The sequence below is a fragment of the Gouania willdenowi genome, unplaced genomic scaffold (assembly GCF_900634775.1).
Source record: "Gouania willdenowi unplaced genomic scaffold, fGouWil2.1 scaffold_332_arrow_ctg1, whole genome shotgun sequence".
NCBI classification, from domain to species: domain Eukaryota; kingdom Metazoa; phylum Chordata; class Actinopteri; order Blenniiformes; family Gobiesocidae; genus Gouania; species Gouania willdenowi.
In genome coordinates, this window is record NW_021145094.1 from 1,749,616 (window position 1) to 1,776,758 (window position 27,143).

The window sequence follows — 27,143 nt, forward strand, 5'->3', positions numbered from 1 at the left end:
AAAAAATCAGGATTGCAAAAAGTCCTGAGGAGACTGCGACCTGAACGCAGCGCCTTTGACCGCTCGGCCATTCTGACAAAGTGCCATTGTATACCATCAACACCCCCAGTCTATATGACAAAATCTTCAACGCACAATCTAAGCTATGCTAACATTTTCCCACTCTTTCCATAATCCTCTCAATTCAACCTACTCACCACATATTGCAGAGGCCACAGGTGTTAGTTTTTTGTTAGAGCACCTTTGGCTCCTGTGGCTAACAGTGCTTGTTTGTGATGCAAGATTGTCCCGAAAATGTCACAGAATCTTGTTTAAAGCCAAGAGCAAAATTGTAATAGCCAAGATTTGTCCCATTGAGGGCAGTCACTCTTACATTATTACAAATGTACCAAATTGAAATACTTTGACTAAAATGTTGAGAATTGGACTATGACCAATCAACAACACTACTTCATACCCCAAATACACCTGTATTCAGCAGAAAAAAGTGGTGTGCAGATTTATTGACTGTTTAACCCATTCAGTGCCAGCCATTTTCAGAGCTTCGACCCCCCTGAGTGCCAGTCGTTTTGGAGCATTTTGAGAGATATTTAAAGACCCACAGGATATTTTGTACTATGACTATCTGAAATCTGAGACCAGACTCTGAAAGATTGAGGCCTCTACTTTCATCAGAATTTTGTTTGTTTGTTTTTGGCTTGTTTCGTTCACCCGAAATCAGCCCTTGAATAGAACAAGTTTTACACAAATTGCCAGTTTCAGAGCAAAAAGTTAAGAGAAACGGCTTTTCCTAGAAAAAATCTGCCAGCGACTTTGAACCAATTTTTTGTGCTTTATTGAAAACTATTACATCTGAACATTGGTTTCCTTAAAAAAACAAAAAAACAAAACAAAACAAAAACAAATAAATAACAACAACACTGAGAAAAGGCTTTTAATGGCAAAATTATCATTATTTTGCTATCTGGCTCACAGTTTAATGTTTTACTTACTGTATTTTGTATCCCTCCCTGTCAGTTGCACAGACGTAACTTCCTCTTCCTCCCGACATGCTCGGATGACCCGTTTAGTTTGGTAGGTTGATGGTTTTATCTCACAATCACAACATTATCAATAATCCACTCAAGTCCACACATGTTCTGTGTTAGTATGTGGTGCTGTGAGCTGCTGGATACTTCACAATATCACTTCATAGCGCCATAATCTCCCTCGTCCCTGCTTCTCCCTCCTTAGCTAATGGTAGCATCAGTGGCTGATTTCCCATCTAAAGGTGCACTGCTGCCACCTTCAGGGCACCAGTTGGTAACTGCAACACATTACAGCTTAGATATTGATGAAGGGACTAGCGCCCTGTCCAGGGTGTACCCCCGCCCAGCGCCCAATGAGAGCCGGAGATTGGCACCAGTGACCCCTGCGACACTGACAAACAGGAATAAGTGGGCCTAAAAATGGATGGATATTGATTAGGGACCTCTGCTAGGGTGTATTCTGTTAATCTCCGTGATAAAATGCAAATAACGAGTTTTCTTGTCAATGGCACTGAGCAAGTGGATTTGAAATGACAAATTATCTCGTCAACGGCACTGAGTGTGTTGAGGATACAGGACATTTTCCTTGAGGATCGTCTATCAAGAGGTTGCTGGCCTGCAGGATGAGCACCCGAAGGCAAAATAGTTGAAATATTATGGCTGATAAGATAAACTCGTGAAAACATTATTCCTTCGAACCGGAGTTGAACCAGTGACCTAAGGATCACTGCAACCCACTCTACAGTCCTCCGCTCTCCCATCTGAGCTATCGAAGGTTCTGCTGTATGGGCTAGTTAGCTAGCTAATTACCTGGCTTGCTGGCTGGATGGATTGGAAGAACCTGCTGTATGGTCATGTCTCAGCTGCCTCGGCTTGCCCACTGTGGCTTGGCTGGCTGGCTTTATTTAAATATATTGTTTTCTCTTCTTTCAAATTATACAACATGAAGTCAGTTTCTTTTATCAGAGTTATGCAGTTCGTGCAACTGGGACAAGCCTAAGCAATATTCTTCCCTTTTTTTGGAACTGCAAAACAGAATATATGCTTATTGTCCTTGCCACATGGAAAACTTGTATGAGCGTTTTATCTACAATTTATACGAAAAATAAATAAATCAGGACTGCATAAATGCCTTGTATTGCTGTCAGAAGTGGGATTTGAACCCACGCCTCCTGAGGAGACTGCGACCTGAACGCAGCGCCTTTGACCGCTCGGCCATTCTGACAAAGTGCCATTGTACACCATCAACACCCCCAGTCTATGACAAAATCTTCAAGAAACAATCTGAGCTATGCTAACAAGCTACTCAATACTCATTTTCCCACTCTTTCCATAATCCTCTCAATTCAACCTACTCACCACATATTGCAGAGGCCACAGGTGTTAGTTTTTTGTTAGAGCACCTTTGGCTCCTGTGGCTAACAGTGCTTGTTTGTGATGCAAGATTGTCCCGAAACGTCACAGAATCTTGTTTAAAGCCAAGAGCAAAATTGTAATAGCCAAGATTTGTCCCATTGAGGGCAGTCACTCTTACATTATTACAAATGTACCAAATTGAAATACTTTGACTAAAATGTTGAGAATTGGACTATGACCAATCAACAACACTACTTCATACCCCAAATACACCTGTATTCAGCAGAAAAAAGTGGTGTGCAGATTTATTGACTGTTTAACCCATTCAGTGCCAGCCATTTTCAGAGCTTCGACCCCCCTGAGTGCCAGCCGTTTTGGAGCATTTTGAGAGATATTTAAAGACCCACAGGATATTTTGTACTATGACTATCTGAAATCTGAGACCAGACTCTGAAAGATTGAGGCCTCTACTTTCATCAGAATTTTGTTTGTTTGTTTTTGGCTTGTTTCGTTCACCCGAAATCAGCCCTTGAATAGAACAAGTTTTACACAAATTGCCAGTTTCAGAGCAAAAAGTTAAGAGAAACGGCTTTTCCTAGAAAAAATCTGCCAGCGACTTTGAACCAATTTTTTGTGCTTTATTGAAAACTATTACATCTGAACATTGGTTTCCTTAAAAAAACAAAAAAAACAAAACAAAACAAAAACAAATAAATAACAACAACACTGAGAAAAGGCTTTTAATGGCAAAATTATCATTATTTTGCTATCTGGCTCACAGTTTAATGTTTTACTTACTGTATTTTGTATCCCTCCCTGTCAGTTGCACAGACGTAACTTCCTCTTCCTCCCGACATGCTCGGATGACCGTTTAGTTTGGTAGGTTGATGGTTTTATCTCACAATCACAACATTATCAATAATCCACTCAAGTCCACACATGTTCTGTGTTAGTATGTGGTGCTGTGAGCTGCTGGATACTTCACAATATCACTTCATAGCGCCATAATCTCCCTCGTCCCTGCTTCTCCCTCCTTAGCTAATGGTAGCATCAGTGGCTGATTTCCCATCTAAAGGTGCACTGCTGCCACCTTCAGGGCACCAGTTGGTAACTGCAACACATTACAGCTTAGATATTGATGAAGGGACTAGCGCCCTGTCCAGGGTGTACCCCCGCCCAGCGCCCAATGAGAGCCGGAGATTGGCACCAGTGACCCCTGCGACACTGACAAACAGGAATAAGTGGGCCTAAAAATGGATGGATATTGATTAGGGACCTCTGCTAGGGTGTATTCTGTTAATCTCCGTGATAAAATGCAAATAACGAGTTTTCTTGTCAATGGCACTGAGCAAGTGGATTTGAAATGACAAATTATCTCGTCAACGGCACTGAGTGTGTTGAGGATACAGGACATTTTCCTTGAGGATCGTCTATCAAGAGGTTGCTGGCCTGCAGGATGGGCACCCGAAGGCAAAATAGTTGAAATATTATGGCTGATAAGATAAACTCGTGAAAACATTATTCCTTCGAACCGGAGTTGAACCAGTGACCTAAGGATCACTGCAACCCACTCTACAGTCCTCCGCTCTCCCATCTGAGCTATCGAAGGTTCTGCTGTATGGGCTAGTTAGCTAGCTAATTACCTGGCTTGCTGGCTGGATGGATTGGAAGAACCTGCTGTATGGTCATGTCTCAGCTGCCTCGGCTTGCCCACTGTGGCTTGGCTGGCTGGCTTTATTTAAATATATTGTTTTCTCTTCTTTCAAATTATACAACATGAAGTCAGTTTCTTTTATCAGAGTTATGCAGTTCGTGCAACTGGGACAAGCCTAAGCAATATTCTTCCCTTTTTTTGGAACTGCAAAACAGAATATATGCTTATTGTCCTTGCCACATGGAAAACTTGTATGAGCGTTTTATCTACAATTTATACGAAAAATAAATAAATCAGGACTGCATAAATGCCTTGTATTGTTGTCAGAAGTGGGATTTGAGCCCACGCCTCCTGAGGAGACTGCGACCTGAACGCAGCGCCTTTGACCGCTCGGCCATTCTGACAAAGTGCCATCGTACACCATCAACACCCCCAGTCTATGACAAAATCTTCAAGAAACAATCTGAGCTATGCTAACAAGCTACTCAATACTCATTTTCCCACTCTTTCCATAATCCTCTCAATTCAACCTACTCACCACATATTGCAGAGGCCACAGGTGTTAGTTTTTTGTTAGAGCACCTTTGGCTCCTGTGGCTAACAGTGCTTGTTTGTGATGCAAGATTGTCCCGAAACGTCACAGAATCTTGTTTAAAGCCAAGAGCAAAATTGTAATAGCCAAGATTTGTCCCATTGAGGGCAGTCACTCTTACATTACAAATGTACCAAATTGAAATACTTTGACTAAAATGTTGAGAATTGGACTATGACCAATCAACAACACTACTTCATACCCCAAATACACCTGTATTCAGCAGAAAAAAGTGGTGTGCAGATTTATTGACTGTTTAACCCATTCAGTGCCAGCCATTTTCAGAGCTTCGACCCCCCTGAGTGCCAGCCGTTTTGGAGCATTTTGAGAGATATTTAAAGACCCACAGGATATTTTGTACTATGACTATCTGAAATCTGAGACCAGACTCTGAAAGATTGAGGCCTCTACTTTCATCAGAATTTTGTTTGTTTGTTTTTGGCTTGTTTCGTTCACCCGAAATCAGCCCTTGAATAGAACAAGTTTTACACAAATTGCCAGTTTCAGAGCAAAAAGTTAAGAGAAACGGCTTTTCCTAAAAAAAATCTGCCAGCGACTTTGAACCAATTTTTTGTGCTTTATTGAAAACTATTACATCTGAACATTGGTTTCCTTAAAAAAACAAAAAAACAAAACAAAACAAAAACAAATTAATAACAACAACACTGAGAAAAGGCTTTTAATGGCAAAATTATCATTATTTTGCTATCTGGCTCACAGTTTAATGTTTTACTTACTGTATTTTGTATCCCTCCCTGTCAGTTGCACAGACGTAACTTCCTCTTCCTCCCGACATGCTCGGATGACCCGTTTAGTTTGGTAGGTTGATGGTTTTATCTCACAATCACAACATTATCAATAATCCACTAAAGTCCACACATGTTCTGTGTTAGTATGTGGTGCTGTGAGCTGCTGGATACTTCACAATATCACTTCATAGCGCCATAATCTCCCTCGTCCCTGCTTCTCCCTCCTTAGCTAATGGTAGCATCAGTGGCTGATTTCCCATCTAAAGGTGCACTGCTGCCACCTTCAGGGCACCAGTTGGTAACTGCAACACATTACAGCTTAGATATTGATGAAGGGACTAGCGCCCTGTCCAGGGTGTACCCCCGCCCAGCGCCCAATGAGAGCCGGAGATTGGCACCAGTGACCCCTGCGACACTGACAAACAGGAATAAGTGGGCCTAAAAATGGATGGATATTGATTAGGGACCTCTGCTAGGGTGTATTCTATTAATCTCCGTGATAAAATGCAAATAACGAGTTTTCTTGTCAATGGCACTGAGCAAGTGGATTTGAAATGACAAATTATCTCGTCAACGGCACTGAGTGTGTTGAGGATACAGGACATTTTCCTTGAGGATCGTCTATCAAGAGGTTGCTGGCCTGCAGGATGGGCACCCGAAGGCAAAATAGTTGAAATATTATGGCTGATAAGATAAACTTGTGAAAACATTATTCCTTCAAACCAGTGACCTAAGGATCACAGCAACCCACTCTACAGTCTTCCGCTCTCCCATCTGAGCTATCGAAGGTTCTGCTAATTAGCTAGCTAAGAACCTGATTGCTAGCTCGTTGTATCAGCTACCTCGGCTTGCCCACTGTGGCTTGGCTGGCTGGCTTTAGTGAAATTTATTGTTTTCTCTTCTTTCAAATTCTACAACATAAAGTCAGATTCTTTTATCGGAGTTATGCAGTTCGTCCAACTGGGACAAGCCTAAGCAATATTCTTCCCTTTTTTTTCAATCAATCAATCAATCAATCTTTTATTTGTATAGCGCCAAATCATAACCAATGGTATCTCAAGACACTTTACAGTAGAGCAGTCTTAAGGATGGACTCATCACGGCGGCAAGGAAAACCTTCTGTTAAGCAGCAGGAACCTTGTGTGGATCCCATTCCTATGATGAACAGCCATCCACGTTATGCTGTGTTGGGTGTGTGCAGAGGAAAGGGTGGAGACAGAGTTGTTGAGACTCTGTAACTCCACACTGAGGATCCCACGGACCTGCAAGACAAAAGCCAGAAGGAGTACAGGAGCAAACACACAAGGGAAGAAGCAGACATAGAGGGAGTGTTAGAGAGAAGAATGGGACCCTCTCCGGTCCCTCTCTAACCTAAATGACCTCTCTCTTAATGCCCTCTCCAACCTCTCTCCAACCGAGCATGCCAGACCCCCCCCCCCACCGGCAGTCTATGCCTATTGCATCTTAACTATGAGCTATGAGCTGGTTCCTAACTAAAAGCTTCACCAAAGAGGAATGTTTTGAGCCTAACCTTAAAGGTAGAGAGGGTGTCTGCCCCCTGAACCATGGTTGGTAGATGGTTCCAGAGAAGTGGGGCCTGATAACTGAAAGCTCTTCCTCCTATACTACTTCTAGAGACAAATGGAACAACGAGTAGTCCAGCATTTTGAGAGCGTAGTGTTCTGGGGGAATTGTATGGCACTACAAGCTCCTTGAGATAGACTGGTGCCTGTCCGTTTAGGGCTTTATAAGTGAGAAGAAGAATCTTGAATTCTATTCTATATTTTATGGGAAGCCAATGCAGAGAGGCTAATACAGGAATAATGTGATCTCTTCTCCTAGTTTTAGTCAGTACACGTGCTGCAGCATTTTGAACCAGCTGAAGTGTCTTAAGCGACTTGCTCGGGCAGCCTGCTAAAAGAAAATTACAATAATCCAGTCTAGAGGTAACAAAAGCATGGACTAGCTTTTCGGCGTCGCTGTGAGACAAGATAGATCTGATTTTAGCAATGTTATGGAGATGAAAGAAGGCAGTTCTTCAAGTTTGGTTTATGTGAGAGTTGAAGAATAAATCCTGATCAAATAGAACCCCAAGGTTTCTAACAGTTGTGCTTTGTGCCAGAGTAATGCCATCTAGGGCAGTTAGGCTAGCATAGGTTTCTCTAAGGTGTCGTGGGCCCAGTACAATGACCTCAGTCTTGTCTGAGTTAAGAAGAAGAAAATTTTGGTCCATCCAGGCCCTAATGTCCTTTACACAGGCCTCAAGTTTAGATAGCTGATTTGTCTCACCTGGCTTCATTGATACATACAGTTGGGTATCATCAGCATAGCAGTGAAAGTTAACAGAGTATTTTCTCATAACATTACCAAGGGGGATCATATAGATACAGAAGAGGATTGGACCTAGCACAGAGCCCTGAGGAACCCCGTAGCTTACTTTAGTGTACACAGAAGACTTATTATTCACGTGTACAAACTGGTACCTATCAGATAGGTAGGACTAAGGGGAGATATACGTGGCTTTAATATTGTGTCTCGGCACTCTGTCTTTGGATCGCCTGGCCAGGGGGTCACCATTTTTGTTTCCACTTTGTATTCTTTTATTTAGTTTAGAATAAAATCATTTTTTATTAATTCACCAACTCTTCAGTCTGGTTGTCATCACTTCCCAACGCAGAGGGTGTCATACAGCCAAAACGAGGTAACCTTCCTTTTTTTCCACCGTAACAATTGGCGTCAGCGAACGGGATCCCTGTCCGGACCGTGTGCGCGGCCCGCGACCCGTTACGGGGGTGATGGACGCGTCAATAATCCTAAGCCAGCATTTAATGTGCAGGATACCTCCATGAACGCTCGCATCGGGTCGTCGCACGGTTGGCACGGGACAAAAACGGACCACGGTGGACCTCAAACAATTCGGCTAAAAAGGTGAGAAGCTTCTCTTTGTTTCTGTTTTATTTTGACACCTCTGCTGTGGTACGTGATAAGGTGGCTCCGGTCCAGTTAAAGTTGAATAATATTAGAGGTGTCCAGTAAAGCCCTGACAGTCTGCGTTGGTGTTTATTGTTGTTCTCCCCAGTTAGCCGGAGGTTAGAGAGTTGTTCTCCTCAGTTAGCCGGAGGTTAGAGAGTTCTCCTCAGCCCTATATTTTACAGAGCCGGAGGTCGAGAGTTGTTTGTTATTGTTGTTCTCCCCAGTTAGCCGGAGGTTAGAGAGTTGTTCTCCCCAGGTAGCCGGAGGTTAGAGAGTTCTCCCCAGCCCTATATTTTACAGAGCCGGAGGTCGAGAGTTGTTGAATTTGGTTATTGTGCACGGCCGTGCTGTTTCTGCCTGATCAGCAGCTAGTAGACTGTCGGGACATAATGGGCAATAATCTAAGTGTAAACTCTGCGAGGGCTGAGGTGGACTGGAGCGCACCACTGGTGGACCAGATGAAGAAAAAGTATGGTGAAGGTTGTTGTGACAAGCTACAGGTTTGGGTGGAATGCTTTGGCTTTCCAAACAGAGGCAGCTTGAGCGAACGCCAGCTCACACAGCTGAGAGACGCGCTATCTGAGCATAAACAGCAACTTTTGAGCAAAACAAAGGTTAAAAGCAATTATGTGAAAGAAATGATGGCACATGAACGCTGTTTACACATTTGGCAGAAAGAAAGTGCACACAGGGCTGCTAGGGATAAAAAAGAAGCTGTTATAATGTCAAAACAGGAGAAAATTAACACTGACACATTTACACACACAAACAAGAACCCTTTCCTCACACACACCCAAACCACACCCCCTGCTTTACTGTATCCGGACGTCACGGCTCCACCCTCCACCACGTCACCACCTGCCCCTACCGTTTCTACCACGGCTCTCTGCCGCCCTCTGGTGGCAGAATTGGATAACACAAGTAAAAATTTGAAAATTCCAAATTCACAGTGTAATGCTATTGGTCATCCGGCAGAGGGAGCCAAAGCTCCACCATACATTTACCCACAGGCCACAGCTGAAATCTCCAGCCAAACCATGACACACAATGGAGCCATAGAGACTTCATCTACTGCTTTTCCTCCAATTTCATACACTTTGCCAGCAATTCAAGTTCAACCACCATCATACAAACCCACGTTACATGACGATGATGCTGGCGTAGCACATTTGGCTCGTTGGGCCCCACAGGCATGCCCACATGCTGTTCAACCTGTGCAAGAGCCGCAATCTACAACCAATTCTTCAACGCAAAGCACACCCACCATCAACCACGGTTGCCACTGTGGACCGCTGACACGATCACGGGCGCAGGTGGACTCCACCTCTGATTTGGACTCTCCAATCCAGAACTTCCGCCTTCCAATGATTGAGTACCCGGGCGCTACAGACAATGTTTTGGTTTACAGACACATGCTGCCTGAAATGCTTACAGCAGCAAAGGATGAGTTTCCACCCATCTCAAATGGAGGAGGGCCATTTGGGGATGCTCTCATCGCATTCTGTAAAGTTCGGCGACCAACTGGGTCAGAAATAAACAGACTTCTCAAAACTCTGCTGACTTCAACTGAATATGCCCGCATTCAAATCTTCATCGAAGCACCCCAAAATGCTGGGCTACGTCAGACGGTTTTGGGCTGGAACCCCAATGGAGAGTGGGAAAAGCACGTCCAAGCCACGCGTCCTCGCTCAGACTTTCAGCGTTCGCGTGGACATGAGCCAAATTCAGGCCTGCACGCAGTTACCTACTGAGCGGGTTGACGACTACAGCCGCAGGCTGACAGCCTGTGTCGACACCTTCAGCGGCCACGTCAAGCCGCCACAAGGCTACAACACACCTGATGAATCATCCTACGAGGCCCTAGCTAAGAGCTTCCTCGTATCGGGGCTCCGCCCCTCTCTCCGATCCACAGTCGAAACAACATTGATTGGTGGATGGCAAAAGAATCGTTGGACTGACATTTTCAAATACGCCTTACATGCTGAGGACCTTGAAAACAAAGCAAAACAAGGCAATGATGGACTTATGCTGGCAAATGCCTTCCCCGCCCTCACGTTGTTCCGACAACACCAAGACCACACACAACGATATGCTGACCGTGGCGGGATCCAAAGAAGGACAGATGAGTGCTTCATCTGCGGCGCACGGGACCACTGGTCAGACACATGTCCACAAAGGCAACCCCGGAAAATGCCCAAACACAACAACAAAAAGCGGTACCCTGCCAAACGGAGAGGTGGAGGTCGTCCTCCAAGGGAGAACGACCAACCGGCAGATTGACTGGCGGACGCGGGTTTGGGAGAAGCCGTGACCGTCCAACCGAAGGATACAACGCTTACTCCTCTGACTAACAATGCACCGGACACATCATCCATTTTAGCCCCAGACACACATTCTATAGAACTGATTAACACAAAGAGACACGCGTTGCAACACCCGGATTTTCACACTGATGATGAGTTATTTAGGCTTTTTCCAGACCTAGCTGAAGAGGTGCAAGCTCAAAAAGCCCTCCAAAGAGATTTGTTGCATGAAAGGTTGTTTTTTGACTCGGAGGCCTCCCTTGATGGGCCAACATTGTGTCTGTTCATGAAAGCCGACGCCTACGAAAGGTTACCGGTAACCAAAATCATTGTTAACGGTACTCCGCTTCAGTTTTTGATCGACACTGGCGCTACAAACTCGGTGATTAAACTTTCCGAACGCTGCCGTCTACAGCTCATCCCATCTTTCGTTTATTCGATTTGTGCTAATGGTGCTACTTCTCGCGAACCCGTGTCCACACCTGCTTATTGTATTTGGCCAGCAGGGAACACTCACTTCTCCCATCAATTTGTGGTTTCAAACGACTGCCCAGTGAACCTACTGGGCAGAGACCTGCTTCTTAAACTTAAAGCAGTTCTCACCTGCACCGATGCCGGCATCGAGATCTCACGACCTTTAACCTCAGCACAAATGTTCCTCAGACTGTCAGACTCTGTAGAAGAGTCCGCTGGCACACTTTTTGTTTACAACTGGTGGGTTAGTTTTGATGATGCGTGCACGCTTAAATTTTGGGCCGCACAACATGTGCCTAAGCACCTCACATTTAAGAAACCTGAGTACAGCCACTGCACAGTACACGTCTCACAACACCCAGACCATCCCTTTGCTGAGACCTTTTATGGGGACACCTGTATAAATGGCACCTTAACCGCCGACTTTCTCTACTTTGACTCTGGACACGCTGCTGTTGCTGTACAGCTAACGGAAGACCAACTACCTTTGTTTGACGTACCCAACTCTTTTCCTCACATCACGGTGGCAAAAATTCCTAACCTTCAGTGGAAGGACTTGGGCCCTTTTGTTCTGCGCTGTCATCTAACCAATGACTGGCAACAAACTGAAGACCTTTTGACGTGGTATTCACCGGCCGCGAGTGCCTATCGGGTTAAGGTTCCCCCACTGATCATTGACTGCCTCCGTTCGGTTTTTGCCATCAGCCTGTCCACAGGCTATCGACTGACCTCGCTGACAGCACCGCAAACAGGGGACATCTCACCCCTGCTGTCTTCAGTGCCATCTGGCCTATGGGCCAAACACAAGTATGACGTTGGCCTCATCAGAGACTGTGCTCCTGTGGTGATCACACCTAAGTCCTCCTACAGGCCCCACAGGAAACAGTACCCCCTTCGACGTGATGCCTTAGATGGTATCCAACCGGTCTTCGACTCTCTTTTAAAAGAAAAGGTGATTGTGCCATGTGCCGACTCCCCAGTTCTGACCCCCATTTTTCCAGTGATGAAGATTCGCCCAGAAGGCCAACCGACCGAGTGGAGGTTTGTGCAGGACCTACAGGCTGTTAACTCAGCCATCATCCCTCCTGCTCCCCTTGTTCCAAACCCCCACACCATTCTTTCGCTGATTCCACCATCAGCGAAGTACTTTTCGGTTGTGGACCTGGCCAATGCATTCTTCAGTATCCCAGTACACCCGGACTCACAGTTCTGGTTTGCCTTCATGTTTAAGGGACACCAGTACACGTGGACCAGACTGCCACAAGGTCTCACGTGCAGCCCTCACATTTACTGTTCTGCCCTTGAGCAGAGCCTCTGTTCCCTTGTCCTCTCGCAGGGATCTTCCCTGCTTCAGTATGTTGATGACATACTCCTTAAAGCTCCCTCCAAGGAACAGTGTGAACATGACACTATATCTTTGCTGCTTCACATTCATGAACATGGCCACAAGGCTACACTTTCCAAACTTCAGTTTGTCCAGGAGGCCGTCCAATTCATTGGTCACTCCATTTCACGTGACGGGAAAACCTTGTCCAGCAAAAGAGTGGCTTCCATTGTCGCTCTCCCAAAACCTGCGACCAAGAAGCAAATGTTGTCCTTTTTGGGCATGTGCTCATTCTGCAGAAACTTCATTCCTGACTTTTCCTGCTACGAATGTCATTTGAGGGCAGTGGTGAAAAACTCACCCCCTAAGGCCCTTGTCTGGACCCCTGAAGCCCTCCGTGCTTTTGAGGGCTTAAAAACGGTTCTCCAGACATCCCCTACGCTGGGCATCCCTGATCTCCAACGCCCTTTCACACTGTTTGTGGATGAAAAGGGTGGTTGCATGACCTCCGTCCTGTGCCAGCTGCACGGGGACAAGCTGAAACCTTGTGGCTACTTCTCAAAGAAACTTGACCCAGTTGCAAGAGCCTTTCCGCCCTGTCTGCGCTCAGTCGCGGCTTGTGAGGCTGCTGTGTCCTCAGTTCGTGAAATCACTGGCTATGCTCCCCTGCATCTCCATGTGCCTCACTGTGTCACCTCCATTCTGAGAGACATGCAGACCTCACACGTCTCAGCGGCCCGCTGGCTCAAGTACCACACTACCCTGTTGGGTCTTCCTGATGTGCATGTCCGCCGTTGTTCTACTTTGAACCCTGCTACTCTCCTACCTCTCCCGGAGGATGGAGAGCCTCACTCTTGCATTGCTGCTCTCTCTCAGGTCCTGGTTCCTCGCCCTGACCTCTCCTCTGTCCCTCTCACTAACTCTGACTACATTTTCTACGTGGATGGCTCTGCATCCCGGGACCCTGACACCGGGACTAACAAAGTGGGCTTTGCTGTTGTTTCTGACTCAGCCACTGTTTCCTCTTCCTCGCTCCCTTCTCACTACTCCGCCCAAGCCGCCGAACTCTGTGCTCTCACCGAGGCGTGCCGCCGGGCCTCAGGTAAGTCCGCTAGAATCTACACTGACTCTCGCTATGCCTTTGGGGTAGTGCATGACTTTGGGGCGCTCTGGAAACAGCATGGGTTTCTCAAATCTGATGGCTCTCCTATCCTTCACTCTACCCTTGTGTCTGCTCTTCTTGATGCTATTCAGCTACCTTCCTCTGTTGCTGTTTGCAAATGTGCAGCTCACTCCTCTGCTACTGACAACGTCTCTCGTGGTAATGCACGCGCTGACGCGGCGGCCAAGTCTGCGGCCCGCACATGTGTTCCTCCCTCTTCTTCCTTTCTCTCCACTCCTCAACCGGTCGCCTCTCTGTCTGAACTCTCCGCCTTTGTCACACCAGCCGACCGCCACAAATGGAAGGCCTCAGACTGTCACCAGGTGAGTGGGGTTTGGTAAGGCCCCGATTCAAAACCTTGCCTACTGACTGCTCTTTTCCCTGCTTATGCTAAATTGACACACGGTCAAGCCCATGTGTCAAAGGGTGGTATGATATCAGCTGTTCAGACAGTGTGGTACACAAAGGGATTTTCTTCCTTTGCAGCTGAGTTTTGTCAGAAATGTATGATCTGTGCTAAAAACAACCCAGGCAGAAAGAAACCTTTGACTAGCCAGACAGCCCATCCTCAGCCATCCATGCCCTTTCACCACTTGCAGATGTATTTTGTTGAGCTAACACCATGTGAAGGAAAGAAGCACTGTCTGGTCATCATAGACATGTTCTCTAAATGGGTAGAGGCCTTTCCAACCAAACACCAGACAGCCACAGCAGTAGCCAAAGCACTACTAACTGACATCATTCCTAGGTGGGGCATTCCATACAAAATCTCTTCTGATAACGGCACACATTTTGCCAGCCAAGTGATAACAGAGTTGGGACAAAGATTAGACATGGATCTTAGAAAACACTGCAGCTATCACCCTGAGTCCGCTGGGGCCGTAGAAAGAGCTAACGGTACTCTGAAAAACAGGTTGAACAAGTGCATGGACCAGACAGGGCTGAACTGGATCAAAGCTTTACCGCTTGTCCTCCTTCAAATGAGACAACAGGTTCATCCAAAGTCTAAACTTTCACCCTTTGAAATCCTTTTTGGACGCCCACCCAATGTGTGTTTATCCCCCTCAGTTTCGTCCTGGGCTGAGACAGCGCTCCAGGACGACAGTTTGATAAAATACTGTGCACAACTCTCTACGATTCTTACTCTCAACAGGTCCAGAGTACGAGCGGCCCTCCCACTGACTACCACCGAGAACCTCCATGATATCCTTCCAGGTGATTTTGTGATCGTGCACAACGCGAGACGAAAAAGGTGGACCGACCGAAGGTGGATCGGCCCTTTTCAGGTTCAACTGACGACACACACGGCTGTGAAAGTCGCAGAGCAAGCCACGTGGATTCACGCATCACACTGCAGGAAGGTGCCAACACCAGTCGACCCTGATCTTGAGGCGACTGGTCCAACGGAGGAAGTACCAACATCACCACTGATCGTGGAACCGCAGTAAGGAGCGTTTCCCCTTTTCTGGATTAGGAGCAGTGTTTTGAGGAGCCTTTGTTTGCCTTGAAAGTTGCAACGTAAGGCAGAAGAAAAGTCCCCGGGGTTACAAGCTAATCTTTCTAACGGGGCATATGGTCTGTTGAAACCTTTAAAATCCAACCTTGAGGACATCGTGGGAGATCACAAGCATTTTCCCGCTGTGATGAAGAGGTCACGAGCCCCTCTGTTTATGCCCCAGGAGCAGGCTGGAATTATGCCACTATTCTGTCGTTTCATGTCACTCGTGTTCTGGTCATCGATTGGCGCGATGGTCCTGTCCGCGGTTCCAGTACTCCTCTGGCTCCTGGCCTCCAGGGGGACAATCGAGGACACTGGACTTGAACCAATGAATGCAAGTGTTGTTCCTAATGTGAATGATTCTTTTTACAGGGTGACTAATGCAAGCAGAAATAGACGCTGGATAAACGATATCGTCCTGCACGACACTTTAGCCACGACCAATGTTACTCATTCGTTTTTCACAAACACCTGGTACCGATACGCGCACTATCAAGCTAAAAGTAGGGGCCTATCCAACTGTTATGTTTGTTCTTACATGCCTGTGTCATCAACACATCCCCGCTTAACCGCGATACCAATGGATGCTTCCGACTCCTTTTGTTATTTGTCTTACTCTAACTTCGGCATGGGGGACCCCAACCGTTGTTCTAAACAGCCAGTAAAAAAACTGACTATACTGCGCGATGATACATCTTCCGCTATGTATGTAGATTACACGCGAACCACACTTTTTCCCTTCTGTTTCGCCAGAAACGGAACTCGCAAACTAGGCCAGATTCCCGGTCACAATTGCAATTACACTATGGGTCCTGAATGCGACACCGCACATAATTCGCACACCTGTGCCCACGTTCATACACCCGGGGCTAATGGCACGTTCAATTTAGCAAAAGGGTTTTGGCTATGCGGTTACAGACTGTATACACACCTTTCCCCCAACTGGGATGGGGTGTGTGCACCCGTGCATGTGACTGATCACACATACGTAGTCTCAACTATTCCCCTTTCGTCACGACGTAAACGCGAATCACACACTCCTTTGGGTTTTGATCCACACGACGCAATCTGGGGCACGGACGTTCCCCCCGAACATAAATTGTGGACGACAGGCCAGAAGGTTACTCTTTCGCTGTTTCCCTGGGCGGGTGTGGGCAAAACACTGCTGCGCGTCGAAACCTTAGACTACAGGTTTAAGTCTTTCGTTAACGCATCATTTTTGGCCCTTACTGGCCTCTCGGGGGAGGTCACGAATATACGTTTAATGGTCCTGCAAAATAGAATGGTTCTAGATCTACAAACCGCGGCCAAAGGAGGCGTTTGCGCAATGGTAGGTGCATCTTGTAGCAGCTTTATCCCAGATAACACGGCAGACGGTCAGATCATAGCAGAGGCGGTCAAAAACATTTCCAGGCTACGCGATGCCATGAATAAGGATAGCTTGGCCGGACCGGATTGGTTTTCCACTCTACTTGCAGGCTGGCGCCCTCTCTTGGTTAAGATCGCTATTACACTGGTGTCAGTTCTTCTTCTTCTCTGTTGCGGTATACCAATCTTGCGTCGTATGGTAGAGGGTTTAGTGCAGAGCGCTTTCCCAAGCCGGCACGTCTGCATAACCGTTCCAGAGATGGAGATCCAGCCTGAGGTGTTTATGATGCATGTTTTTGATTCTGATGATGACTCTGCTCAGTGATGCCACCTACACATGTCGTTTTATGTGCTATGCTATGCTATGCTGACTGACATTGTTTTTGCCATGTGTATTTTCGCTATTAGTGATATATATAGTCCATATTCATTGCCGCGATCGCCAATGATTTTAGTTGCTAAGGGTATTTGATTTTATTGTGATGGCCTCGTCTCACGTAATATTCATTATGTGTTTATGGGGTTCTTTGACTTTTCCTCCTTTTTCTTGCTCCAACTTTGGGGATGCCTGTGTCCCCTGAAAAAAAATAATGCTTATATCCATAGTGTTATAACGGTGTCAATATCATTTGTCCTACGGACCTTGAGGTTGCTAAAATTACACTAATTTTGATTAATGTTTTATGTGTTTTGGGCTGTGCTTTGCTAAAGATAAACAACTTACTAATTAATTTCGCTTTTTTTTGTGTTGGACTTTGTCCAAAAAGAGTGGATTGTTGGGGCGGAATAATTAGTTATGCTTAATAATATAATTACTTATATATTTTAATCCTTAAGCCTTGGGGTGTAACTTTTCATTGTGTGATTTCTCATGTCTTCAACTTTAACTTGTCTTCACTCTGGGTCAGAACAGCCTGTCCAAAGTTCCCAAACAACCCCAAGGACAAATGCGTAGGCACTATGTGTACGCACTCACAAGCTACACACACTCACATAGTCACATTCATTCCCCATACACATTCATTCACACACACACGAACACATAAAGCGCACACGCCTCCGTTTCCATGACAATCAGATAACGGGGAGCGAACTGTTTTGACTCAAGAGGAGTAAACTGTCTCTTTTTCCATCTCCTGCCCTCCCTCCTTCCCCCTGTCTCTATCCCTATCGCTGGGGGGGGGGGAGGAGGGAGGGGGGGACTAAGGGGAGATATACGTGGCTTTAATATTGTGTCTCGGCACTCTGTCTTTGGATCGCCTGGCCAGGGGGTCACCATTTTTGTTTCCACTTTGTATTCTTTTATTTAGTTTAGAATAAAATCATTTTTTATTAATTCACCAACTCTTCAGTCTGGTTGTCATCACTTCCCAACGCAGAGGGTGTCATACAGCCAAAACGAGGTAACCTTCCTTTTTTTCCACCGTAACATCTCTCTGGTAGAATATAGTGATCTATAGTGTCAAAAGCTGCACTAAGATCTAATAAAACCAGCACTGAGAGTCGTCCTTCATCTGAAGCCCAGAGTAGATCATTAGTTACTTTAACTAAAGCAGTCTCTGTGCTGTGTTGAGCTCTAAAACCTGACTGGAAGTCCTCGAACAGGCTGTTGTTTTGAAGAAACTCACAGAGCTGAGCCGCCACAACTTTCTCAAGAATCTTTGAAATAAAAGGAAGATTAGATATAGGCCTGTAGTTTGCTAAAGTGCTGGAATCAAGAGTAGGTTTTTTGAGAAGGGGTTTGATTACAGCTACTTTAAAGGACTGTGGCACGTAGCCTATTGATAGGGATATATTTATTGTCTCCAACAAAGATGGGCAGACCAGGTGTGCACACAATCGCTAAATGTCTGCCTCCACTCCACATGACCAATTTAGAAATGAATGTGAAATAGCCTACAGTGATTACAGAAAATGTGCACATTTGCAACCAGCACTGGTGCTCCTATGTCCATTTTAGAATCACAATCACCAAAAACTGTAGGAAAAGGCTTTTTCTAGAATATAATAGTACTATGAAGCATTATGTTTGAAACATAATGATGAGACATCAACATTCATGTCAGCATTTAGAAGAATGACCAATCCGAGCATTAATATAAGCTTGTAAATACCTTGTTTTAAAATTCATTCTGTAGATTTTCTCGTCTATATAGCACATTTTTGTTGTCGTGTGTTAGTTGTTTAGTGTGTCTGTGTTGTCATTTTGAGTGTTTTATGGATCATTTTTTGTATTTTTTAAAGCTTTTTCTGTTTTTGTTTTGTTTCTGTTGTTTTGTTATTGTAATTTTCTTGACATTTTGTTGTTGTTTTCTGGAGTTCTGTATATTATGTTGTTCATATAACTTCCAACTTCATAACTTACAATTTTGTTTTGGGGGTCGCATGTGGCCCCCAGGCCTTCAGTTGTTTATGTCTGAACTAGACCATTCAGATGAGCAGAAATTTCATGTGTAGGAAATGTTTCTGTTTGAATTTGGTCTGAAGAGTATTTTAATGAATAGATCCTCTGTAGCCTCATTGATATTTAATTTCTGTCAACAGAGAGTTCACCCCAACAAACTGTCAATGTAGACTGACTTAATAGAGTCTGAGAGAAAGCAAAAATCCTCCACTTCTGATGAACCTCCTTTGAAGAATTCCACAGATTCCATCGCTGTCCCTCCATGGCGTATAACACAGACAACACTTGACAAGCTTGTGCTACATTTTGTATGTGAAGCCAACCAACCATTTTTTTTGGTTGAGATACCATCTGTTAAGACTATAATAGAAACCTTGCAACCTCAGTGTACAGTAATGACAAGGAAAATATTGTGCTGTAGAATACAGGAAGCTGCAAAGAACATGAAGAGCACAATCATCAAAAAGTTGAGCACTGTGAACCATGTTGCTACCACAACAGACTGCTGGTCTGTCAGCCAGTGTAGTTACTTAGGTGTCACCTGTCACTGGATAGACCCCACTTCTCTAAAGGCTCGCACACATTTGATGTCCTTGCTGCAGCATTGGAGGTAATACATTCTGAGTACCACATCTGGGAAAAAGTAGCCAAGACAACAACAGACAGTGGCTCAAACTTCCTGAAGGCTTTTCAATTATATGGTGTGGATGAGAAATAAGACACAGTTGCTGATGGACAAAAGGAGAGAGACTCCATCCTTGATGATGCGTCAGAAGATTAAAGTGAGTTAGAGGTGGAGTATCAAAATATGTCTGCTATTTTGGACGATGACACCGGCCTTGAGTACCAACTTCCAAAGCACCAAAAGTGTGCATGCCATCTCCTCAATCTCATATCAACTCTTGACACCACTGCTGCAGGAGCTAGCAACGAAATGTTCAGGAGACTGTCTCGGTCTGCTTTGTAAAATGCAATGCCCTGTGGAATAAAACCAGCTGGTCAGCCATTGCTTTTGAAATAGTGGAACGTGAATGACCCAATCAGACGCAATGGAGCTCCCTGTTCCTTGCTGTAGAAAGGCTTGTGTGCATCCAGAATGAGAAACAAGAAAAAGCAATCCGACGTATGCATAGCATTGAAAATAAAGATGTAAGATGGCAGGACTCGCATTGTTAAAAAGTAGAGTAAAACACAAGCACAGGTACAAGAAATCAATGAACAAAAACACACAGGTCAGTAAAAAACAGATAAAAAAACAGGCAAAAAAAATAGAACAGGTGAGTACTGGGTTATATGGGAGTAATACAAAGGGGAAACAGACATAACAGATTTTTTCAAGTCAAATGCAAGAGAACCTCTCACTGTGGTGATCAGAGCTTGACTGGCTGTGAAACTGAGCTGCCCCAATTATATAGGTCAGTTAACAAGCAGGTGTACCAATAAAATGTCCTCATTTGCATGTCTTCTTTTTTCCCACGATTCTTGAAAAAATCCTTAAAAATCAACGGAAGGTCCTAGAAACTTGAAAATGTACACACTAAAATCACAGCCTTCTGATGGTCCAAGGTTCGAGCTTCTACGGCCTTTCCTAAAATAAAAACACACAAAAAACAGACATCATTTTATTTGACCATTAAACTATTAATTACCTTCTGCGTCTGGGAGATAGTCTCTCCAGAAAGTATCGACCACCTCCTCAGCAGCTCTCTTGTTGCTCCTTCTGGAGAGAGAGGAATGCTGTAAAGATCACCCAAGAGTTTTTAGTCTTTCACATAATATGTACAAATGTGGAATTTTGTACAACCCATACTTGTACACTTTAAAGTGTCCCTTAGTTTTACACAAACAAAATACATTCAGTGAAGCTAGTCTTACACCGTGTTCGATCAATCTCATGAGGAGTAATAATAATTTAAAGCATTAATTGACAGTACAACAACTAACACTGAATAACTTTTAAATAGTCTTTGAACCCTGTGGATGACCTGAAACATGACAATGTACCAGTAGAGCCCTGCCTCAGACATCCTGCATTGGCCAAGCAGTATTGAGAGTGAGGAGTCACGTGGTGAGTTGGGTTTTTTTGGGGGGGGTCTGAGCCCGTCAGCCATGATGGTGGTAGACGCCCCCAGAATTTCACGCATTCGCCAGAGCTTTACTTTTTGCATAGAGGGATACGACAAGGAAAAAGAAGAAAAGCAATGCAAAAAGAGAAGGCGAAAGAAAAGGGACCTTACAGGGACAAACTGATACCAAGCGCAGAAAAGAGGTATTTGGAGAAGCTTGAGATACACCTCATCAGTGGAATTTCACAATTTCTTCTCTTGCCTAATTCGCCACTAGAAGGCGCTGGAGGTCTGATTTTTTTTAATATGTTTTAGAACTCATTGAGACCTTTTCAACGATGTAAAGCACAAGTTTGTGGCATCTTCCTATCAAAAGTTATTGACCATTTGGTCTGAAAAAAATGGCTGCCAGTAAAAAGTGCTGACAGGGAAATCTGGAAAAATGGTTATAACTCAGGAACGCAAAGTGCTATCGAGATGGGGTCAACGGCTCCTTTATCGGCTTAACGGGCCCCTTAACATATGTGAGAACCGGACCTCTCGTCGGTTCCCTTCCGGGCCCCCAGGGGTCTGAGGTGTGGGCTTTCAGAGATGAACTTGAGTAACTTCCCAGTAGACAGTGCTAGAGGTCTGATTTTTTGATATGTTATAGAGTTTATTGAGACCTTTCCAAATGTGTAAAGCACAAGTCTGTGGCACATACACAAGCTGAGATACACCTCACCAGTGGAATTTCACAATTTCTTCTCTTGCCTAATTCGCCACTACAAGGCGCTGGAGGTCTGATTTTTTTTATATGTTTTAGAGCTCATTGAGACCTTTTCAACGATGTAAAGCACAAGTTTGTGGCATCTTCCTATCAAAAGTTATTGACCATTTGGTGTCTTCCCTGTGCGGAAGCCTCTAAATTTTTTTCTTGACCTTTGGTGACCTTTGGGCTCTAACTCAGGAACGCAAGATGCTTTCGAGATGGTGTCAACGGCTCCTTTATCGGCCTAACGGGCCCCTTAACATTTGTGAGAACCGGACCTCTCGTCGGTTCTCTTCCGGGCCCCCAGGGGTCTGAGGTGTCGGCCTTCAGAGATGAACTTGTGTAACTTCCCACTAGAAGGTGCTGGAGGTCTGATTTTTTGATATGTTATAGAGTTTATTGAGACCTTTCCAAAGGTGTAAAGCACAAGTTTGTGACTTTTCAAAAGTTATTGACCATTTGGTCTGAAAAAAATGGCTGCCAGTAAAAAGTGCTGACAGGAAAATCTGGAAAAATGGTTATAACTCAGGAACGCAAAGTGTTATCGAGATGGGGTCAACTGTTCCTATATCGGCTTAACGGGCCCCTTAACATATGTGAGAACCGGACCTCTCGTCGGTTCCCTTCCAGGCCCCTAGGGGTCTGAGGTGTGGGCCTTCAGAGATGAACTTGTGTAACTTCCCAGTAGATGGTGCTAGAGATCTAATCTTTGACCACTCTTACTAATACTACCATGATATATATATATGTCACGAAAACCAGCTGATTAATTGTAGCCTATTGAAGTGTTTGAGGGGAACATATACATGATTGTGATTTACGTCTCAGGAAGTGTAAAGATCCAGCCTTGCTGAAAGAAATGACAGCCGATGCCTTCAGTAGAGAGGCATCAGACCGTCACAACGTGCAAAGAGTTTGAGGAATGACTGATCATCTGATTCAGGAGACAAATGCAGTACAGAATTGCTGCAATGTGGACACAGCTCTTTTTTTTACCTTTTAGGGACATCTCTAGCGTGTCTCCACATCACCACTCTCATCCTGATATGAGTTCATAAAAGTGAGAGTGTAAGGAAGTTAAAAATGCATAAGTTTTATTTAAAACAGCCACCCCCTATTTTTAAAAACATATTTTCTACAATATGACTCTTGACTTTTAATGGTGTGCAGTTACACCACTTGGTCAGAAGATGGCGACCGCGTGCTTGTAGGGCAGAAAGAGATTAAGAGATTGGGCCAAATCAGCGCGTCTCAGAAGTAAAATGGCGCTGGCTCGATAAAGATGTGAAAACTACGTCTCTCTCTCTTCATTCACCTACAGTTACAGTTTTACAATAGTGTATGCCTTTTACTAATCCATACTTTAAAGGAAATGGTTCGGAATCCGTTTAGTGAAGTTGTATGGTAGAGTTAGAACTAGGATAAACTTATATTTTGTTCAAAGTTAATAGTGTATGGCTGAGCGTGTCTACCGCCATTAGAGTAAGGAAGGAGAGCACGAGGTACCGTCAGTGTATCTTATAAAAAAGCTTTAGAATGTATAGTGTTTGACTTGATAATGTTATTGTGACTATGTTCAAAATGTTTGTCTATGTTAATAGAAGTATGTTTCAAATGTTAAGTGTATTAAACTACAGTACAGTGTTAAATGTTATATTAAAACAGTCTTTTAGAGACTGAAACCTTATGAATAGGTTGCAGCTTCAGGTGGTTTCAATAGTGTTTTATGTTTAAACAGTATAGAGTGTGTTTGTTGGATATTGTGTCAGCCGCAATAGACATATGTTGGTAGTATGTTAAGGGGAAAGTTTATTAGTTAAAGTATTTTTAGGTATTTGTCTATATTTTATAATTGTAGTATTATTTAAGGTACATATTTTACTGTATTTGTCTATATTTTATAATTGTAATATTATTTAAGGTACATATTTTACTGTATTTGTCTATATTTTATAATTGTAATATTATGTAAGGTACATATTTTACTGTATTTGTCTATATGTTATAATTGTAATATTATTTGAAGTAATTTCTTTTTTTTATTGTCATTTATGTTTAATTTATTATTTTATAGAGAAAATGATGTTTTTCTACAAAGTGTGATACCGATTCAAGAAAATGTGTTTTGTTAGTCTCAGAAGTAAAATGGCGCTGGCTCGATAAAGATGTGAAAACTACGTCTCTCTCTCTTCATTCACCTACAGGTCCACAGTGCTCTTCAGCCTGTGTATCTCATGTGGCCGCTCAGATTCCCCTAGGTCTGACGCCGGTTACATTTGGGGGCTCGTCCGGGATAAATTCAGCGTAACCGTCTGGTGAAGTGAGTCCTGATTTTTTTCAAGTCGGTGGTCAAAGACTAAAGGGAAGGTTGCATCCTACTGCATCATCCAGAGAGTCGAGGTCACCGGTGCGACATCATCATGGCTACTGTTACCCCACGTCGAATGTTGATGGTCTCGATCCAGAAAAGGCTTTCTGTTTTGAATGCAAGTCAGCTGCTGACACTTGCCAGTTCGATTGACGACGGCAGTTCCATAAGTAACATTGACCAATTAAGTGAGCCAGAACTATATGACTTGATTGTTGACTACATAAGAGGCGAGAGTCTCAAAGCACTAGAGGATGAAGGCATGAGGATGAAGACGCTATGAGTGAACTGCTAACCCCAGCAAAGGACGACGTTGGAGACGGCCCCGCTGTACCCGCAGTGATGGAAGATATAGCAACCGACCAGCTCTCCGACGTGCCTCCTCCGGATCACAACACCATCAGAATCCATCCATCTTCACCTTCTACACCCAACACGTCCCATCTTCAGGGAGAAGACAGGCAACCACCACCATCCTCGACGCAGGATCGAACGGAGGATGCTCGCGCTTCTACTGAGAACAGTGACAATCACATGCCGAAAGGAACATTGGAACGAGGACAGAACCTTTCAGGTGATAACATGATCACACCAGCTATACTGAAGTCACCAGCAGAGAGCGTCAGTATCGCAAAGCCTGGTAGAGTAAGTCGATCTTCAAGCGTGGGAGATCAGGTATTTAGAGTGAGTGATGTTGCAGCCCTTTTCCCACGCAGAGAGTTTAAGTTTCATGGTGGACTCATTTCTGATATGGGTTCGGATGTGTCGTACAGTAACCTATGCAAACAAATTGATGAAGGGTTGAGAGAAGGTTTTACTGAAATAGAAATTATCCGCTCTTTCATGAAAATCATAAAGCCGGGTATGTTTAAAGAAATGTTAACCCACAAAGGTGACTTAACAATGAGTGAGTTAAAGAGATTTCTTCGCTCACATATCAGGGATGAAAACAGCACTGAGCTCTTTCAAGAGCTAAGTAATGCTAAACAAGTAGACAAAGAGAGTCCACAGCAATTTTTGTACAGGATAATGGGTCTAAAGCAACGTGTGTTGTTTGAGTCACAACAACCTGATGCAGAGTTTAGTTATGAAACAAGGCTGGTGCAGGGAACGTTTTTGCATACCTTATATCAAGGGTTAAATGACAAAAACAGTCACATAAGACAAGACCTTAAGCCCTTCCTCAGTGACATGCAAGTAAGTGATGACTTTCTTCTCGATCAGATCACCAAGTCCTCAAGTGAAGAGACCGAAAGACTGAAACGCATAGGTACTAATCCCAAGACACGCTCAGTGACTGCAAATACAGCTCAGGTAGACAGTTGTGATCCAACTAAACAAGCTAAAGTTGATAATGAGCTTCAGGCTAATCGTGATGCTATCAAAGAACTGACTGCGCAGGTTTCTTCATTGACTAAACACTTAGCTCAGATTGTTAGACCCACTGACTGTATAACACAAAGAGAATCTGTCCCACCAGTTATGGAGCCCAAAGCAGCTGTGTCCGAGAAGAGAGGCTGATGCAGTGAGTGTGTCAATCAGAGCAAAGCAAGTTGCCCACACTGCTTCATCTGTGGCAACGCTGGACATCGCGCCATTGGCTGTCTGCAAAAGAGGATGTCGGGAAATGGCGTGAGGTCATTGGGGCGGGACCACCAGTGATCGGAAAAACCAAGGCGTCCCCAACAAAGCTTAAACATCCCACAGCTTCTGACCCAGAAAGGGAAAACGCTGTCTCTCCACCATCCCGAAAAAGACACATTGCACAACTCATCGGTAAGCGATGCCTTGTTTCATGTTCCATCAATGAAGTGCCGCTGCAAATGTTGCTTGATTCAGGTGCCCAAGTGACCATGGTGGACAGAAAATGGATAGAGAAAGCACTACCAAACCTCCAAATCCAGCCTCTCGAGAGTCTTCCATCTGATGAGTCCCTGGTCATTGCAGCTGCAAATGGTACCGATGTTCCCTTTGATGGTTGGGCGGATGTTGAACTCCAGGTGCACAGTAAAAACTATGGACATCTCACCATACAAGTGCCATTATTAGTCAGTCAGAACCCTCTTAGCAATTCCCTATTAGGCAGTAATGTGCTCGCTGAAATACTTCGCTCAAACAGAGAACATGACATTGACACTGACATTTGTGCTTTATTGAAAGAAGCTTTAAGTATCCGTGATAGTGCAGTGGAGGTGCTGATATCATTACTTCAAGTTTTGACCCAGGATGAAGCAGGAGATGAGTACAGTGTGAGGACAGGGAAAAGAGGAGTACTAATTCCGGCAGGCCAGATTTGTGAAGTAAAGTGCAGAGTGAGAGAATGGCCCTGTGGTGGTGTAATGCTCTTCCAACCCGGGAGTAACTGTCCCGAGGGTTTGGAATTTTTTCCCGCTGTCGTAGATGTGCCCAGTGGTTCAACAAAAGTGGTAAAAATTCCTCTTCAGAATCCAACCAAACATGATGTATACCTCGCTAAAAGAACTTTTCTCGGTACGGTTGCAGATGTGGTTGAAGTTTAACCGGTCAGCTGCGTTCCTAGTGTTTCAGAACAGACCCAACAACCCACAATAAATGCATGTTCTGCCCAGAAACTCTCTGAGATGCCAAAAGACAATCTAAAAAAACAGAAATGGCACCCACCTGTTGATGTTTCACATCTAGGTGAGGAAGAACAGCAGTTAGTAAAAAATATGCTGTATGAAGAATCAGATGTTTTTGCTCAAAATGACGCAGACATAGGACTTATACCAAACTTACAAGTAAAAATAAACTTGAAAGATGACATACCAGTACAAACAGCATACAACTCTGTCCCGAAACCGCTTTACAATGAGGTGAAGGGTTACGTTCAAAACCTACTCAGCCAGGGTTGGATTAGAAAATCTACCTCACCTTATTCGTCACCAGTGGTATGCGTTCGGAAGAAAGATAAAAGCCTTCGCCTGTGCGTTGACTTTCGGGGCTTGAATCGAAAAACCATTCCTGACCGTCATCCTCTTCCTCGCATCCAAGACTTGTTAGATAACCTGGGAGGCCACTCCTGGTTCTCTATACTTGACCAAGGCAGTGCTTA

The 27,143-nt window shown here is 44.5% G+C and overlaps 1 long non-coding RNA gene and 4 other non-coding genes across 5 annotated transcripts; 1 reads left to right on the forward strand and 4 right to left on the reverse strand.

Annotated features, from left to right (window-relative positions):
- Nucleotides 1-1,717: 1,717 nt before the first annotated feature.
- On the reverse strand, nucleotides 1,718-1,804 carry trnay-gua (transfer RNA tyrosine (anticodon GUA)). The gene is given in 2 exon segments: nucleotides 1,718-1,753; nucleotides 1,768-1,804. It is a non-coding gene; the product is annotated as a tRNA-Tyr (tRNA).
- Nucleotides 1,805-2,170: 366 nt separating this feature from the next.
- Nucleotides 2,171-2,253, reverse strand: trnal-cag (transfer RNA leucine (anticodon CAG)). The gene has a single exon. It is a non-coding gene; the product is annotated as a tRNA-Leu (tRNA).
- A 1,653-nt stretch (nucleotides 2,254-3,906) lies between these two features.
- On the reverse strand, nucleotides 3,907-3,993 carry trnay-gua (transfer RNA tyrosine (anticodon GUA)). Its single transcript is given in 2 exon segments — nucleotides 3,907-3,942; nucleotides 3,957-3,993. It is a non-coding gene; the product is annotated as a tRNA-Tyr (tRNA).
- A 366-nt stretch (nucleotides 3,994-4,359) lies between these two features.
- On the reverse strand, nucleotides 4,360-4,442 carry trnal-cag (transfer RNA leucine (anticodon CAG)). Its single transcript has one exon. It is a non-coding gene; the product is annotated as a tRNA-Leu (tRNA).
- A 3,961-nt stretch (nucleotides 4,443-8,403) lies between these two features.
- Nucleotides 8,404-8,674, forward strand: LOC114459630 (uncharacterized). The gene is made up of 3 exons (XR_003673433.1): nucleotides 8,404-8,500; nucleotides 8,543-8,618; nucleotides 8,661-8,674. It is a non-coding gene; the product is annotated as an uncharacterized LOC114459630 (long non-coding RNA).
- Nucleotides 8,675-27,143: the final 18,469 nt, after the last annotated feature.